This window comes from Herpailurus yagouaroundi, unplaced genomic scaffold, assembly GCF_014898765.1.
Source record: "Herpailurus yagouaroundi ecotype Mexico unplaced genomic scaffold, PumYag 77, whole genome shotgun sequence".
NCBI lineage: Eukaryota > Metazoa > Chordata > Mammalia > Carnivora > Felidae > Herpailurus > Herpailurus yagouaroundi.
Genome location: NW_024412388.1, coordinates 89356396 through 89375973, shown reverse-complemented (window position 1 = coordinate 89375973; position 19578 = coordinate 89356396).

Genomic DNA, 19578 nt, shown 5'->3' with positions numbered 1-19578 from the left:
CCGTTCATGCTCTGTCTCTCTCTGTCCCAAAAATAAATAAACGTTGAAAAAAAAAAAAAGTGGTTATCCTTACCTTGCTCTTGATCTTAGAGGAAAATCTTTCAGTTTTTCACAATTGAGTGTAAAATTAGCTGTGGGTTTTTCATATATGGACTTTATTGGCAGAACATTTTTAAAGCAGATTTAGGTAATACTTAGAACAAAGAAAAAACTTGAGACTCTACTAAATTACTTTCTGATTATTATTCTTATAAACAACTTCTATACATTTTTAACGTAAAAATGGACTCAGTCATTTTACTGATTTTTTCCCAAGGTTAAAGCAAGGTTTTAATATGCAGAGAGGAAAGGCTTCAGCCCCAACTTAAGTAGAGATGGAAATGAAAGATGTACCCTGGGAAAGAGCTTAGATTTTAAAGTTAATTACAGGTGAGCAGATATGAGAGCAAGCAGACAGTTTTCTGACATCATTCATTTCAATTCAATACTGTATTAGATAAATATCTCTCTAATTTTAAGTAGCATTTTCTAATTTAAGCATGAATGCCTGTACTAGATTTCCACAGCTGTGTAACAAATTACCGCAGACTTAAAAGCTTTAAGAAAACACACATTTATTATTTTACAGTTACCACAGGCAAGAGTCTGGGCATAGCTCAAATGGGCCCTCTGCTCAGGCCCCCTAACAAGCTGCAATCTAAGTATTAGTAGGGGCTGCAGTCTCATCAGAGGTTCAACTATAAGTCTTAGTTTTCCAATATACCTACAAAGATTAAATCATATTATTTTTTTATTGGCTCTGGTTTTCAAGAATTTATAAAAAAGTTTCATAAATTAAAAATATTACAATTATTATTATTTGTTAATGAGAAAAACGTTAACAAAGCTATCATGTTCAAAGTCACCTAGCTCTGAGTTTGTGTTTCTTTATTTTATCATCTTGTTCTTTGGTCATTAAAATAAATTTTTGCCACCACTTTATATTCTCAGTCTGATTTCCTACGCTACTTTGAGATTTGATTAGTAGTGGAAACTTCTTGGGAAGCTATTTGGCACTGTTATCGACCTCACACAGGATTCCCCCCCACCACCCCCTTTATTCTGTCTTTTTTCCCTTTGCTCTGTCTCATCTCATTACTTCTCCATTTCTTCCTGCAATATCACATTGAAGGCTTTCATCTAATTTTCAATACACTGTCACCTGCTCATCTTTTTTTAGTTCTCCTGCTTATCAAGCAGTTCTTTCTTATAGAGTCACTTTGCTTTGGAAACTATGTGCCAGGTATATGATACTAACTTGTAGTGCTGCCAGATGAATCTTGTTTAATTTTCTTTTTAACCTTGCTTTAAATTTATAGAACAGCACATATTCCAAATGCATTGAACATCAGGAGTAAAAAACAAAAACAAAAACAAAAAAAAACCCACTTTTTTTTGTAGAGAAAAATGGAAAAGCATGTATATATAGCCTATTTTATCTATATATAAACACAGTGCTGCTCTTCTAGTGGTAGTTGTGCACAGGTGATTACCAACAGGAAGCCACTAGAAGGTAGTGGAAATTAGTGCACTCAGCATAGCAGCAAACATTTAGCCTTTTAGATATACTTTAGAAAGAATTTCTCAATGGATGGACTTGTAAAGTGTGACTCTGAAGAGCAAAGCAAAAGCTAGCATTATTGGTATTGAGTCACTGACCCACTTCAGGCATCCAAATGCTCAAATCTAACAGACATAACCTTAGCTCTTAAAATCACAGAATTCCTTTTACAAATTTCTAAAAGTAGGGAAGAAGATCCTCTTGAAGAATGAGAAAGTTTTCTTTGCTTTCATCTGAAACCTATTTTATCCAGTATTAGCCTTACACAATATCATGCGTACACATTCTAAACAATTTTTTAATTAACTTAATAAATAGCTGATATAATTCCTTTTTTTGTGTACAACTTGAATATTTTTAAAGTTTACAATAATAACAAAAACTAAATCATATCTTATTTGTTATAAAGGCTAGAGTTTAAATATAATGCATTGTGCTAAAAATCAGGTAAAATGTCAAAAATATGTATAGTTCATGTTTTCTTCAGTGCAAGGTACTAATTAAATTTTTTTAATGTTTATTTATTTTTGAGAGAGAAGGAGACAGATTGTGAGTAGGGGAGGGGCAGAGAGAGAGACACACAGAATCCAAAGCAGGCTTCAGGCTCCCAGCTATCAGCATAGAGCCTGACATGGGGCTCAAACTCACAGACTGTGAGATCATGACCTAAACCAAAGTCAGATGCTTAACCACTTAACCAGGTGCCCCAAGGTACTAATTTTATACTCAAGAACATTATAACCAAATTAACTAAGGATATGTTATAATGAAATGAAATCTAATAAATTTTCACCAAGGAAGTAAATGTTCTCTGTCATGACTTTGGCAAGTTTATTCCAATCTGCTTATATACTTCCAGTAATACAGATTCCCTTATTTCACAAGACTGTTCCCTATAGTGTTGAGTTCTATTTTTATGTCTTATAAAATTTTTACTTTCATAGAAAATAAACCTGCTTCTATAGGACATCCATTAATTGACCTTAGTTTCACCTTGGAACTATCCATTATAAATCTGTTTCTTACACATTACCTTCCTGCAAATGTTTAACAAAAATTTTTTTACCGTAAGACATGTTCGGGTATGTCTAGAGTTTTTTTCTTCAGTAATTTCCAATATGCTTTTCTGCACACAATCTACTTGGCCATTACCATGATTATATGAATGAACTTAAAATTATTTACAGTAGCATAGGCTAAGGCTACAATAGATTTTTTCTTTAATGTTTTCGTTGTTCTGTCAACTAACACTCTATTTTATTTTCTATATAAAGTTCTCAAGATAGGTCTCTTGAGTTGTGAAATTTATATTTGATGTTTTTTATAACCTTTGTGCTGAATTTGTTTAGTTTTTTGACACATAACTACTAGTGCCAAGTACTACCCCAGGTGCTGGAGATGGATTGCTGAGCACAGTTTGATCACAATGGCCATAGAGTCTTAAAAAAGAATCAGACAGTCAAATAATCACAGCAATAAATATATAATTATAGACTGAGATAATGTTCAAAAGAGAAAACTTCAGTTTATTACATACATTTGTAGTTATTTTAATTTAATTTTCTTTTGTTAGATTTGTCCTATGCATCTATACTCTGGGGATGTCTTTGAACCTGTATTATTTTAATCAACATGTTAGTTATTCCTTATAGGTTTGTTGTCATTTGAAATATTAATAAGTGTAAACATTCCCATATGTTCTTACCCTTTTAAAAATCATTTTCCATATCTAGTTAAATAAAGATAATTACATTGTCCCAGCCTTCAGCATAAGGCTATGATTAGGATAAAATAGGATATTTTACCTGAAAGCTCTGTGAACTATCAAATGCTATACACTGTCAGGCATTATTATTCTTCTGAGTTAATACATCAAAAACCAGAGTCTTTTGTGTAATTAAAGCTTTCATTAATACATTAATCAACAATGTTTAGGCATATTTATCTAACCAGTTAAAATGTATGTACTCAATTGTGTACTTGTATTTCACCCACGTTTCTCTGTTTTCTTCATAAAGATATTGCAGCAGAGAGTCAAAGTGCTTGCTAAAATCAAGTGTCTATATTTTCCTGAATTTTCCATTTTATTATTTTATAATGTACTGAATTATTTGGTAATCAAAACAAATAAACATCATTTTGGTCCTCTTCTTTCTCACTCTCCTCAACAATATCACAACTTGTCAAAGAAATGAAGGGAAATTGCCTGCCAGCTTTTTACTTATGTAATGTTTTTTAATTTGTTATGTAAATGGGTGTGCACAGTACATATTTCTCCTTTTCCACTCTTTGAATTTTATTTCCAATTTCAAAGATCACTCTTCTTTTTTCGTTCATTTATTACTGACTGCAGGTGGATTCTTCTTAACAAGAAAGAGGTGTGGTATCACACTGAGAAGATACGAGGATTGAACACAGCTTTCAAATAAACCTTTATCCATCTAGTTTTTTTTTTTCTTTTGGAAGAGATGAGGTATAAAAGGTGATTTTTATCAATTCTAATAACAATTTATAATTTCTGATATATCCTGGAGCACATATCACAATAATTAACTCTCAAAAATTTACTTTCTTTGTTAATTACCATCCCTTGAACATATACAAAAGAAAAAGTGACGTTTCAATAAATGCAAAAGTTCTGCTTTTCATTGTTTCACTCAAAACTAAACCAAAACACAGCAGTAATTAGAATGCATGTGCTCTTTTAGCTGGAGGGTACCAAATTGGTCTAGATGGTAGACAAACCAATCAAGACTTTGTAAACTAACAATGAACTCATAATTCTGTATTTTATTGAAATCAATGTTCACTTATTTTTTATTGTAGTGTAGATTATTTAGACACGCTCATAGTTAATGCTTTCAAATGTAATTTTACTGCTAGTTTACTAACATTATTATTATTATTTTAAAGTTTATTTATTTTGAGAGAGAGAGAGAGAGAGCACTAATGGGGGAGGGGCAGAGAAGGAGGGAGAGAGAATCCCAAGCAGGCTCAGAGCTATCAGCTCAGAGCCAGAGGTGGGGCTCAATCTTATAAACCATGATATCGTGACCTGAGCCAAAACTAAGAGTCAAACACTTAACCAACTGAGCCACCCAGGTGCCCCAGTTTTGCCACTAGTTTGAAAATTCATTCCTTTACTATCAAGAAACATTTACTGATTGCCTGTGATGCTGCAAGTACTATTTTAGGTACTTGAGATTGGGCACTAAACAAACTAGCAAACAAACAGACAAATCTCCCTGCCCTGATGGAGCTTACCTTTCAGCAGAGACAGATAATTATAAACTGAAATAAATTAGAAAAAAATGTATATTAAAAAGTAATAAATGCTATGAAGAAAAATAGAGAAGAATGAATAAGCAGAGAGTGTTTGAGGTGGGAAGGGGTAGGTTATAGTTTTAGTTGTGACAGGATAAGGAAGGTTACAGAGAACCTCATTAAGAAAGTGCCATTTGAACAAAACCTTGAAGGAGGTGAGGAAGTTAGCTATGTGGATGCCAGGAAGAAGAAGCAGCTAAAGCAGAGGTCCTAAGGTGGGAGCATCTTTGGAGGAAGACTAGTGTGACTGGAGCCAAGTGAGGGAAGTGCAGTGTAAGTGGGGTCAGAGACTTGGTGCGGAGCAAGGTCAAAGAAGGGCTTTTGGGATACTGCAAGAATTTTGACTTTTACTCTAAGGGACAAGGGGGGTCAGGGCACAATTATAAGCAAATATTGGACCCATTTTTACTTCTGTTGCAAAGGATTACTTTGCCCATTGTGTACTTAAGTATACACTAGTAGATACAGGAGCACAATATTATAGGCTGTAGCAATAATCCTAGTAAGAGACAATGATGATTTATATCCGAGAAAAACCAGTAGAAATGGTCAGAAATAATCAAACTCTGGGTGTTTTAAATTAATTTTTATTATGAAAAATTTAAAACATATTACAAAGTAAAAATCATAGTAAAATGACCCCATATACCCATTATTCATAAAGGAGAATTATCAGGATTTTGTCATATTTACCTTCTCCATCTTCATTATGTTCTTTCTTACAAAGTATTTTAAATCAATACATAAATATCTTGTAATTTCCCCCCAATAGCTTCATTATGAATTCCCAAAGCTATAGTTATCATGACCAATAAAAGAGATGATATTCCATAGTATCCTGTAATATCATAATCAAATTTCTTTCAGTTATTTTAAAATATATTTATACAGTTGCTTTCTTGGAATTGAAATCTAAACAAATGTCTTACATTGATTTTTGTTTCATGGTGTCTCTTAAATCTCTTTATTGTACATTTTTAAATGTTTTATTTTTATTTTTATTTTTGACAGACAGAGACAGAGACAGACACAGAGTGCAAGCAGGGGAGGGGCTGAGAGAGAGGGAGACACAGATCTGAAGCAGGTTCTGGGCTCTGAGCTGTCAGCACAGAGCCCAATGAAGGGCTCAAACTCATGAACCACAGATCATGGCCTGAGCCAAAGTCTGATGCTTAACCGACTGAGACATCCAGGTGCCCCCTCTTTGTTGTAAAACAGATGCCATTTAACTTCTTTCAAGTGAATCTCTAGTAGACAGCATATAAGTGGATAATTTTTTTAAAGAATCTATTTTGCCAATTTCTGCCTTTGAATTGGAAAATTTAATCCATTTAAACGTAATTGGTGATAAGGAAGAATTTCTGTCATCTTGCTCCTTGCTTTGTGTATGTCTTTGTTGTTCCTTGTGTCCTTCATTACTGCCTTATTTGCAATTATTTGGTTCTTTACAGTGTCCAATTTTTATTCTGTTCTCATTTCGTTTTCTGTATTTCTTTAAATTATTTTCTTAGTGGTTTCCCTGGGGACCACAATTAACCTCTTAAACTTCTAATGATTTATTGGTACAATAAGGTACTAATACCACCTCAACTTCAATAGTATACAAAATCTTTGCTCCTATACAGCTCTGTCCCTCTTTATACTGTTGTCACAAATTACATCTGTATACAATGTTGCCCATTAACATAGATTTTTAATTAATGTTTTAAGAGTTTGTCTTTTAGATCATACAGGGAAAGAGGTAAGGGTTACAGACCAAAAACACAGTAATACTGACTTTGTATTTACCTATATAGTTACCCATACAGTGTTCTTTATTCTTCATAGACTTTATGTGATTCTCCAGTGTGCTTTTATTTCAACCTGAAGTACTTCCGTTAGTATGTCCTGTATGCAAGTCTACCAGCTTTTGTTTGTCTGGGAATGTCTTGATTTCTCCTTTATTTTGGAAGAATAAGAATAGTTTGCCAGATATGTAATTTTTGGTTGACATTTTTTTTCTTTCACTACTTTAAATATTTTATTCCATTGCTTTCTGATTTCTATGTTTTCTGTTGATTGTTTATCAATCTTATTGAGGATTCCTTGTATCTAATAAATTGTTTTTCTCTAGCTGCTTCCAAGATTCTCTCTTTGCTTTCGTCTTTCAACAGTTTGATTGTCTTGGTGTGGATCTCCTTGTGTTTATCCTTCTTGGAAAGATCTTTAGATTCATGTCCTCTATCAAAAATGGTTAGTTTTAGGCCATTATTTTTTCAAATATTCTTTCTTCCTCTTTTTCTCTCTTTTCTCTCTTCCTGGGACTTGCATTATGTACATGTTGGTACATTTGGCAGTGTTTCACAGACCTCTTAAGGTCTGCTAATTTTTCTTCATCCTTTTTTCTTTCTGCTTCTTTGAATGTATAATTTCAGCCTTTAAGTTTGCTGACTCTATTCTGTCTTCTCAAATATGCCATTGAAAAACATCCTCAAGTGACTTTCTGGTTTCAGTTATTGGACTTGTTAGCTCTAGAATTTCTGTTTCTTTCTGTTTTATAATTTCTGTCTCCTTATTGATATTCTCTATTTGTTAAGGCATCTTTCTCAGGGTTCCCTTTAATTCTTTGGGCATGGTTCCTTTAGCTCTTTGACTTTATCTAGTAATTTCAGTGTCTCTGCTCCCTCACGGACAGTTTCTGTTAAATTCTCCTGTGATTGAATCATACTTTCTTATTTCTTTGCATGATTCATAATTTTTTTTGATGAAAACTGAACATTTTGAAATATTATAATGTAATAACTCTAGAAATCATATCTCCTCCTCATGATTTGTTTCTGTTCATTTAACGGGTTACAGCTCTTTTTTTAGTGACTTCTCTATACTACTTTTGTAAAGATTATATTCCTTATCAAAGATCAGGCAGAGATGAAAGCTTAAGGTCTTCTCAAGGATTTTTTTGAGCATGATTTCTGCTGTGGGCATGTGCATGGCTTTCTAAATCCCTCCATTTACACAGAAACTTTCAATTCCGTAATTCTCAAAATATATATACATATACATGTATCTTTACAGCTTTCCTTTTTTGCTCCAGATGGAAACAGGTTAATTTTCTTTTCAGTGTTTTTGAGAAATGTCATCCGTGTAGCCACTTTTCTGTCATGAGGAAGTTCTGCTGAGGAAAAACAAAGACCAGCATCTTGCAGCAGTTCTTCAGGCAACTCTCAGGTCAGACAGAGAGACACAATTTCTTTGAGAACAGGGTCTGGTATGCTCTTTCTGGAATCAGGAATCAGGGTTCCATGTTGGGAACATGAGCTGTCATCTTTCAAACCACAGTGGAGCTAAAGAGGGACTAAGTGGTGCATGGAGAAGTGTGCATGACTAAAGCTGTCCTACTATGTTTTGGGTTCCTTCTTTCTTGATTTGGTATTTTCTTAGTTGCTGTAGACCTTTGCCTATTTTTCTAGAGTTCTATTAATATTGATTCTTACCATTTTCACTCATATTTCCTTTGTGTGTTTCTGTGGAAGCATATGACTTTTGAGATACCTACTTCACTATCTTCACTCATGTCATCTCACTTGTTTAAATTTTAATGTCTCCTATTATGAATAAAGTTGAACATCTCTTTATATGTCTGAGGGCTATTTTTATACCTTCTATAAATTGTTCATGGTTTTTTACCATTTCTCTATCAGAATGGATATATTTTGAAGAAGCAGGAGAGTGTGGCAAAAAAATACCAGTTGTCCCCAGCAAGTGTCCAATCTTCCCTTCTCTATTATAGTACATGAATCCCCAATATTTATTTATTTTTTCTCATTTTTTAATTTTATTCTATGAATAGTCACAGATGACTATGAATTGACACAGATAGTCAAAACATACTTTTAATATTTTACTAAAATTTGTTATTTCTCAATTTAACTGTGCCCTCTTTTTTAGAAAGCAAGTATGTTAATATAAGCAAAAAGAAGAAAATAAAAATCATCTTACAACCTCACAATCTAGAGGTAACAACTATCAGCATGCAGGCATATAATACTCTACACTTTTTAAGGTGAAATACCATAAAAGTGACCATACTTGTACAGATTTTTTTTAAATATGACCATATACAAAAATATTTTCATACATATATTTTAATAGAGAGTGATAATTTTTTAAGTTATTTATTTATTTTGAGAGAGAGAGAGAATCCCAAGCAGGCTCCACACTGTTAGTGCAGAGCCAGATGTGGGGCTCAATCTCACAAACCTGAGCCAAGATTAAGAGTTGGATGCTCAACCAACTAAGCCCCTCAGGGGCCCTGAGAATGATTTTTTAGAGACTGATATGTTTAATTGAACCTAAAAGCTAAAATAAAATCTATACATAAAAACAATATAAGCATTTCAGCAAATGATGCTAGGACAATTAGATAGCCATAAACCAAAAAAATTGCTCTATATATGTCATCATATGAAAAAAATTAACTGAAAATGTATCATAGACTTAAATATAAAACCTAAAACTGTACAATTGCTAGAAGAAAACACAGGTAAAACCTCTGTGACATGGCCTTAGGCAAAGACTTTTCCTAATTCGATTTTTCTACTTTGGCAAAATACAGATAACATGTACTATTGTAATCATTTTTAAGTATACAGTAACTAGACCAATGGCTGACTAGAATAAAGTTTATATCTCCCAGCCTCTCTTCCAGCTAAGTGTAGAGTGATGATTACATCCTGACCAATGAGATGTTTGCAAAAGTAATGCGAGAAACTGTACTTTACTATATAAGGGAAGGGATATGCATTTCTTGTTCCATTCTTTCCATTCCATTGACTGGAATGTGAGTGTGATGATGATACATTTGGGATCATATAAGATAAAGGCTATTTTCTATTGCAAAGCAACATTATAGTAAATGCTAAATCCCTAGAAAACTTCATGAAGCATACCTGTCAAAGCAGCCTTTAGTCTCTATTTGCATTTAATTACCTGAGAGGGAAAGATGTTTCTGTCTCATTTAGGCCACTGTTATATTTTTTCATTCAATGTATACTATATCCGAACAAACACAAATATTCACCAAGGATGCTTCTAGTTGGCAGCAGCCATTAACACTAGAAGATCAAGGAAGCTTGAGAGCTGAAGAATCCAATAAAGACAACATGAAAATGAATATATAATCACTCGTGCTTTATTTATTTTATTATATTATTTTTTGAGATAGAAAGTACATGCATGCATATGAACATCACTCGTGCTTTATTTATTTTATTATATTATTTTTTGAGATAGAGAGTACATGCATGCACATGAACAAGCGGGGAGGGGTAGAGGGAGAAGGAGAAAGAGAGAATCATAAGCAGGATCCACACCCAGCACAGAGCCTAATGCGGGGCTTCATCTCAAGACCCTGAGATCATGATCTGAGCCAAAATAAAGAGTGAGCTGCTTGACCCATTGAGCCACCCAGGTGCCCCAATCATTCATACTTTAAACAAGCACTTTTATTATCTATTAGAAGTGGAGGGAAAATATTTTTAAAAAAGAAAATCCTTGTAGTAAGGGTAATCTGCTCTTTATTTAAAACACATAGATTTAAAAGATGCTGAGGTGGCATAGTGAATATTAGGATATAGTAGTAAAGAATAAAAGTTACAGCTAAATTGTTCACTATTATAAAAAAAAGAGAGACATATCAATAGCGTAGAAGGTTGGAGACAGGAAGGTTTGGAGAGAGATTAGGGAAAAGGTTAAGAAAGGTTAACTAAGAAGATACTCTGGGAAGAGATGGCTAGTGAAGATTTTTGGAGAAAAATTGATACATACTAATATTATGTAACTTCTACTTTCCCACTTAATCTTCAGTAAAATCTGAGTTGTTCACTAGCATTATAGAAATCATAATTTCCATTTAGTAACTCAAAAAACATATTGAATTATGTTTCCATGTTGGTATAGATTCTGTGCAAGAAGATTGATTCTCTCTCAGTTACAAGTACTAGGTATACAAATATAAACAAGATAAAAATCCCCATCCTCCAAGATTTCACAGTCCTTCAAGATTTCATGAAGCAAATGAAGCAACAAGTGACAAAATAATGTAACAAATGTTGGATACTAGGAATATGCAAAGCATGCTAAAAGTGCCAACAGAGGAAGACTAAATCTAGTGGTAGGGTAAGGAAGGAGGAAATACCTTTTGTGGATGCAGACTGGAATTCTTCATGGAGTGAAGGGGCAAGAATCCTAGGTAAAGGGAATGAAACCATGTAAGATGTAAAGAGCTATGAATGAGTCAGTATGCTACCTCGATAGCCTACAAGTTGTTTGGAATTGTGAGTTCAGGATATTTAAGAGGGACTAAAAGCAGATGCATTGGGAAAGTTATACACTTTTTCAAGCCATCTTAAGGACTTTTGAATTCTCCCTTCATGTAGTAGAATTAAAACAACAAATTCGCGTATTCACTAAATAACGTTTTTTTAAAAGAAGCATGTAGTGGTGCCAGATACTGTTTTAGACACTAAGATATGGAAGGAGCAACTTTATATCTTGATGGGAGGAGAAAATGTTCTTAAAAATATAAGGCACATATGAAAACTATATTGAAAAACATATATAAGAAATCGAATTCTTTGTTTCTAGGAGGAAAATAATACAGAGAACATACTGTGGGCAAGAAGGAGAGAAAGAGATTTGTTCTGGCTTGAGTGGTCATGGAACTCTTCTCTGAGGAAGCATCATTTGAGACTTGAATAAAGAGACAGAAAGCCATGTAAACATCTGCTGGAAAAAGTTTCAAAGCAGAATCAACAGCCTTGGCATAGTAATGGGAATCAGCTTGAATATTTGAAAGGTAGAAAAAAAGCAATGCCATAGACTGAATGGTTGTGTCCCCCTGCCCCTCCCATTCATGTGTTTAACTCTGACCCCCAATGTGATAGTCTTTGAAGGTGGAGCCTTTGAGAGGTGATTAGTCATGAGGACAGAGCCTTCAAGAAGGGGTTAGTGCTCTTACTAAAGAGATATCAGGGAGCTTCCTTGCCTCTTCTGCCCTGTAAGGACACAGTGAGAAGACAGCCATCTATGAACAAGAAAGTGGCTCCTTATTAGACACCAAATCTGCCAGCACCTTGAACTTGGACTTCTCAACCTCCAGAAGTGTGAGAAATAAATTTCTGAGACTGGGTAGAGCAGCCATCCAGTCTATGGTATTCTGTAATAATAGCATCCCAAACAAATTAAGACAGTCAATATGAAATGAGCATAGTAAATAAAAAGTAAGAATGAGTTTGGAGAGTCAGGTAGGGGCCAAATTACAGAGAAATACATAAACTAGGTAAGTGAAGGTAAGTTTGATCTCAATGGAAATCCACTGGAAGCTTCTATGCATGAAAAGGCATGATCTTATTTACATTTTAGAAAGATACTTCTGGTTTCTGTGTAGAGGGAAAATGGTTTTTAAGCAAGAATGAAGTAAAGGATTCTAGTTAAGAGGCTATTTCAGAATCCCAGACAAGAGCATTATGGAAATGCAGTGAGAAGTGGAAATAATGAGAAATGTTTGGATTTGGAATATATTTTGGCAGAAGAGAGGTAACAGGCTATCCAGTAGGAATCAGTGTGAAATATGAGGAATATGACTCATATTTTGGTCTGACCAATAGAGTAGATAACTATGCCAATACTTGGGATAGGGAAAGTTTGGAAAGAGTGAATTTGAGCAAGAACAGATTGAGAAAAGATGAGAATTTTTTGTTCTGTTTTGACTTTGTTAGCTAATATGCGTCCACTAAACCGAGAGTAGAAATGTTGAATGATCAGTGGAACTTAAAAGCCTTGAACTTAGGAGAGGCCTGGTCTAGAAATATAAACATTAGTGTCCTTAGAATATACTGACATTTAAGTCATAGGACTGGAAAGATCATCTTGGAAGAAAAACTAGAAAAAGAAAAGACTGGGACCAATGTCCCAAAGTGGGAGTCCTTCAACACTAAAAATCTGTAAAAGGAGGAAAAGTCATAAAGGAGCCATTAGGGAAGCAGAGAGACCGAAAAAAAATTAACAACAACAATGACAACAACAGTTAAATGTTATGTCACTGTGGACTTAGAAGAAGTGTTTTAAGAATAAAGTCAGTGGTCAATTGTGTCAAATGCTACTGAGAAGTCAAATAAGATAATTGCAGTGAAACACTGGCTCTGGCAAAATGCAGGTCATTATTGACTGTGACAAGAGCCAATTCAGTACAGTGGTAGGTACTAAAAACTTATCGGAGTGGTTTGAGAAAAGAATGTGTTTGGGGGGGTGACAGGGAGGTGAGGTAAGAGTGCTTACAAAAACCTGTTTTAAGGGATATTATCATGGAAGGGAGCAGAGGAAGGGTCGGTGAATGGAAAAGTTAAGGGTCAAGTGAGGATTTTACTTTATTTTAATCCAAGCTATACATTCACATAATTTAAAGAGTTAAATAATTCTAAAAAGCTTTTTACAAAATGTAACTATTCTCGGAATATATCACACATGCCCCCCTTTTCTGAATCCTCAGAAATCCTAGAATCAACTATTTTAACTGTTGCTTTTGATTTCCTCTTGCCTTTTGTATCTGCATTTGTTTCCTTTGTCTGTCAGACTTCCCCTCTCTACTACCTTTGTTTCCTCACTCCCTTTGTCTTTCCTTTTCTGTTTCCAACTCTCCTTTAATCCTGTTCTTATTATTTTCCTTTTCCTAACTTAGCTCTACCTTCTTTTCTTTTTTTTCCTTTTCCTTCTCCTCTTCCTCTTCATCTTCCTCCTGTCTCCCTTCTCTCTCTCTCAGACATGACTAGCCAGCACACCAAAATGTCATGTACATTGGCATTTCATGAATACATATTTTTAGTCCATGTTCTTAAGTTTGAGCAAAGTTGGACAAAGAATTGTAGTTCCTCCTCTGAGGAGGAAAAACAGGGTTTCTGAATGTCACATTAACTTTATTTTTTTCAGTATCAGCATTATTCAATAGAAATAAGAAATAATACACATAGAATGTATTTCTAATAAGTTCAAAGATTTCTGAGAATTAGAAAGCCTCTTTCACTCAATTGGTATTTCCTTCAGGTCAACTACTTTACTTTATTCCTCTAACCCTAGCTAGCACTTAATACTGTGGCTGTTAGGTAATAGCTGTTCAAAACTTTTATGTAACTATATCAGTAATCCTCCTAATAAGCAGAATGCACTGTTAGCATATTGATAAAATCTGATCATGTCAACATAAACACAATTATATCATGGCTTTGTTGGTATTGGCTATTTTTCACGTCAAACCTTTATCTTTAAATGAAAGATATTTAAGGAAAAACCCATATATACTACCATTAAATTATATGGAGATTTTTTTCATATGCTTCATTGCTTACTTGATACGGCATTCACATTTACTCAATGTGTGCCAGATCTTTATGCTACCCCCAAGGCCTAGAAGGAGTCATTACAAAATAGTGTGATAAATGCTATAATGCTTTAAGACAGTAGTTAGAAACAAAGGAGAAAGTCACTGAATTTCCTTGTGAGTCTGGGTAGGCTTCAGACAGGTAGTAACTTTTGATCTGAGTCTGGAAGTGTGAGTGGTGAGAGCCATTTCAATGCAATCTTTATAACAAACAGTTGCAAGATTCAGTCATAGTTTTAGTGAAAAAGTAATATATATATTTTTAAACACTTCCTACTTTCTTTGAGTATGGAGTGTAAAGAAATATGGACAGCAGGAAACATGCCATCTAGAGACAAGAGCAATTTAAGCTGAGCCCACTCAGTGTGGAAGCATTTAATTCAGAATCTTCACATAATTTCATTTTATTTAAAGCATTATTAAAAAATATCTTCCAGCTTATCACATGTGAATTTTAAGCCTCAGTAGTATTGGGTTTGACACAGACAGAGCACTTCTGGGATTATATTAATTTAGGCAGTAGGACCTGTTAGTAAGCATTTGATTGCCCACAATACAGAAGGATTTAATCATGTTATTGATTTGTTGGCAAATATTGGCTGAAATCCCCTGATACTGCTGGAAGTTATGCATTCCAAAATTTATTGGATTTGTGAGTCATTTTCCTTTGTGTTTAAACTTGTGATATCTTCCTATAAATACAAAAACCCAGGTGTTAACTGCAAAAGAACATTCACCGTTATGCAGCTGTACCCTACCTAGGCTTGTGCCTCTGATGCTCAGTTATAACAAGTGCTTAGAGTCCTTTTCAACTTTAATTTTGTTTTATCGCTTTTAAACCATTCAATAGAAGAGAAAGTATAAAATGATTATAAATTATCTAAGCAAAGACATTCCCTTCAGCAGGTGTTCTAAAGACCAAAAGCGCTAAATAATATGCTTGGGTATTTTTAGGTAAATTATAAAATTTCCTTTCTAAGTATATTGTCCTAGATTTATCTTTGAAAACAAGGCAACTGGATTAAAACCTACTGTGTATTTAATTTCAAACAAAAATATGTATTGTACATCTTTCACATGCTATAGGATACGTTGGGGCAATTCTACTTCTAGAACCAGCCAAATCCTCATAAAATCTGTTTTGGCAAATCTCATACTATAGATTTTCATAGCCCATTGCTAAGGTATAGCATCTGATATTTCACAGTGGTGACAGAACCTCTATTCAAAAATAAGGGCCCAAGGTTGTCAAAATGTAAGGCTGCTAGCGTTTACAATTTGGTAATCATGGTATTAGAAATACAATTTACTTAACCTGTGAAGCCTCCTTGGACATGTAAACTAAGTCCACAGAATTGTCTATCAGCTGGACCTCATGAGAGAACACTGCACTGTCTAGGGTGAAACAGTAACTGGCAAAAGGAAAGAAAAGAAACTATAACAGCACAATAACAAAGAGTAGCTTCTTAGTCTTTCTGAGAGAAAGATGATATAAATTTTTTACATTAGGTTTTATATTAGGTTACAAAGGATTGGAGTAGGGTTGATTTAAACCTAGGGAATCTGGGGTGGCTGGGTGGCTCTTTTAGTTAAGTGTCCACCTCTTGATTTAGACTCAGGTCATGATCTCATGGTTTGTGGGATTGAGACCCACGTCAAGCTTGAGTGGAGTTCTCACTGACAGCATGGAGCCCGCTTAGGATTCTCTCTCTCCCTCTCTCTCTCTCTCTCTCAAAATAAATAAATAAACTTTAAACCTGGGCAATCTGATTCAATAATTCATAGGTTTTACAGTAAGTTTCTAACAATATGTCTTAATAGCTAATGGTTGTGGTGGTAATTTTTCCCCAGCCCAAATTTCTTTTCCCATCTCATTACTTTTCCCTTAGGCATTAAAAGAAAGCTTGGAAACTTGGGTGTGAGAGGAGTATCTAGCAAGAGGAGTGACTTCAGAGATCACTTGGACAGTAGAAACTTGAGTATTTGAGATTATGGACTCAGAAAATAAGCACACAGTAAGGAAAACCAAGAAATGAGATTTACCATAACTTTACACCTGTGTATATTTTTCAAGTATATTTCTAGATACACATAGAAAAATTTTTCATATTTCAAATGATATATATGCAATTAATTTTTCCCACATTCTGTTTAAAGTAAAAGAAGGCAATGGATTAAATTCTTATCCCAGTTCTACCACCAAATAGCTGTGTAAATTTTGATAAGTAATTAAACTTCTCTGATCCTCAGGTTACTTAGGTTCAATTCGACTTGGTGAATATGGATTGTTCTCATATTAGCTGCCAGTCCTTATGTTCAATTCTGTGAGCCCAAAAGTAAGAATTACTTCTACTTGAATTACTGTAATTCCCAATTCCAATCTCACCCCACACAATAACTTCTAAATTGTCCACATTGCTCCAAAGTGATCTCTTTATAATGGAAATATTCTCAAAGGATTTTAAATGCTTCAATAACATGCTGTGGCCCTCATTAAAAAAAAAAATCTTTAATTTCTTAGAAATGTATACCTGACTCTTCATGGTCGGTCCTGCTTCGCCTCTCTTTGTCTATTTTTCACCCCTCTTCACTAAGCCTCATGGTAATCCCCATGCTGTCTCAGCAATACTCTCTGTTTTCTCTTTTGTCCCTTTGTGGTATGTGTACTTCTTTCCGCATAAAACAGCATCTTTATCACTTCTGCTTATCCCTAACTTGTGCTAATCCTTCATACTTCAGTACTAAGTCTCTCTTTCTTCACATGTAAGCCTCTTCTGATCTTGCTGAGGTATTGTGGAATTTATCAAGTAATATCCTAAATCTATGAACCTGTTGGCCGCTATATTAGAGATCTCAGAATACTGACTAAAGAGTGTGAATTACTGAATCAGATTGCCTAGGTTTGAGTTTAACTTACTTCAGTACTGTTAAGTTGGACAATTTATTTAACCTCGTCCATCTTCTGTTGCCTTATGTGTGAAATGGGAAGAAATAATTGGCACCTAGCTCTTAAGAATGCTATAAGAATTAGAAAACAAACGAACATAAAACCAAACAAGCCGAAAATGAATATCATATCAATGCATGTAAAATGCTGCACATAGAGCCTGACACATAAGCACTTAATAATGTAATTTATCATTTTATTGTTCCTAAGTATGTCTCATCTCTCTATCTCTAGTATCTTATACATTTCCTGACATAACACATTTACTAATTCATTAAGAGGGTATTTGCTGTGCTGCTCTGTGTCAAATACGTAATTGCAAAACATACAAATATAAAGAGTATATACTTGAAGTGAAATAAGGAATGAATTAAAGAATGAACAAAGACAAGTTCTATCCCTCCTTATACATAAAGAGAGTTTGCTGTCTAGCAGAGGAAAAGACATGCAAGTGAAGACTATAACAAGTATGTATCAGTTCTGGATTAGCAGAGGAAGCAAAACCTTTCCAAAGTATCTCCAGCAGAAAGTAATTCTAATTCAGGGAATTGTATCTTTGAAAATCGTTGACCAGGTAAGGAATGGAAGTCAGGATCAGCCACTGGATTCCTAAATGTAATGGTCCATCACTAAAGCTGTAATCCAACGAACATCAGTCTGCCCCTATTGTCAAAACTGCCTCTCATCCACATAATGCTGGTAGCTAAAGTCTGGGAAACTGAATGTGGGGTTCCCAAAATGCCTTTATGCTCTCTGGTGTCCATGACTTTGCTTGCCATGACACCTAAGTTTCACTGTCCAAATCATATGACAATGCATCACCCTCTTGGGCAGGTCTGTGAAATGCAGTTTTTCACTTCCCAACCTCTCCAGAAACAAAGGGGCCACATAATTTGTAGGAAAATATTTTACTTTTAAAAGTCTCTACTTTAAAATCTATTTTGGGTATTCTCATAAAAAATCCTACCATTCCAAAATCCATAGCAGTTACTTCATGGGCTCAGGTAGAAAAGTATTATTCTAGATCAACCTAGTGAGTGGTACAGTGATATAGTTACATTCTCAGTATTTTAGGAAGCAAGGGTAAGAGCATGTAAACCAGCTCAAGATAGAGGGTGTAGGTTCAGGAGGGCTTCCTGAAAGAAGAGCTCTATGGAGAAGAAAGCAAGGAAGCAGTTAAAATAATAAAAATGTGGGTTTCCATTCAAGAGGTCCCTTACCAGGAGATATTTCCCTGGTTTCTTATCTGAAAAGGATGTATTTGTGAAATACCATTAACAAAATATCAATTTAAAAAGCTGGATGAAAATATAGAATATTTTAGTCTACTCTTACCCACAAATACTTGGGCGTTCTGATTGGATTTCTATGCATTGAGTCCACTAAACATTTACAAACAGATGGCTGTGTCTGCCACATTCACTGAGAACTGCCTTAAGGAATGATTTGGAATTTTATTAATGCAGCTTTTCTTAAATTATGCTGTTTAAACTATTCTCAGACAAAACCAGAACTAGAAATGAGAACTTGACAGTATTGTTGTTTTCTTTCATTTCTTATTACAAAATCAAAGCAAATATTCATCATGGGAAAATTAATTTTTCACCTGAGGCAATTTTGGGGAGATAAACCTGATTAAATTCATTTAATTTTTGTAACATATGTTGCTGTTGGTTTTACTAGGAAGGGGAACTATCACTTAAAAATATTTCTTTCATTTATATTCCACATAATAATTATTAATTGGCATTCCATAGTCTCCAAAGAACTGAGAAATCAGTTTTAATTTACCATAGCTGTAGATCTTTTGTAGTAGAGCTATAACTTAGATATAGAAAACAGGTAAGTAATTCATTAAAAGCCACTGTACCACAGAAAGCAGCAAATGAATTTTCAAACAAATGCTTAGCATTATATTCTATATAATAAATCTCACGAATAATCTTGGCCTTCTCAACCCTTGAATTTTATTATCTCCTCAGCCTCTTAGATACCTCTAAGATATTACCTCTTAGATATACCTCTTAGATATTAAAAGATCTGAACAATAGTGTTGTCTTGCTACATTGAGAATGGGGTTTTTTGAATTAGCATTCAAACATTCGATATTTATACCACTTTTTAAATTCTTTTTGAGTTGGGGCACCTGGGTAGCTCAGTCAGTTAAGCGTCCAACTTCAACTCAGGTCATGATCTCACAGTTCATGGGTTCAAGCCCCACGTCGGGCTCTGTGCTGACAGGTAGGAGCCTGGAGCCTGATTCGGATTCTGTGTCTCCCTCTCTCTCTGCCCCTC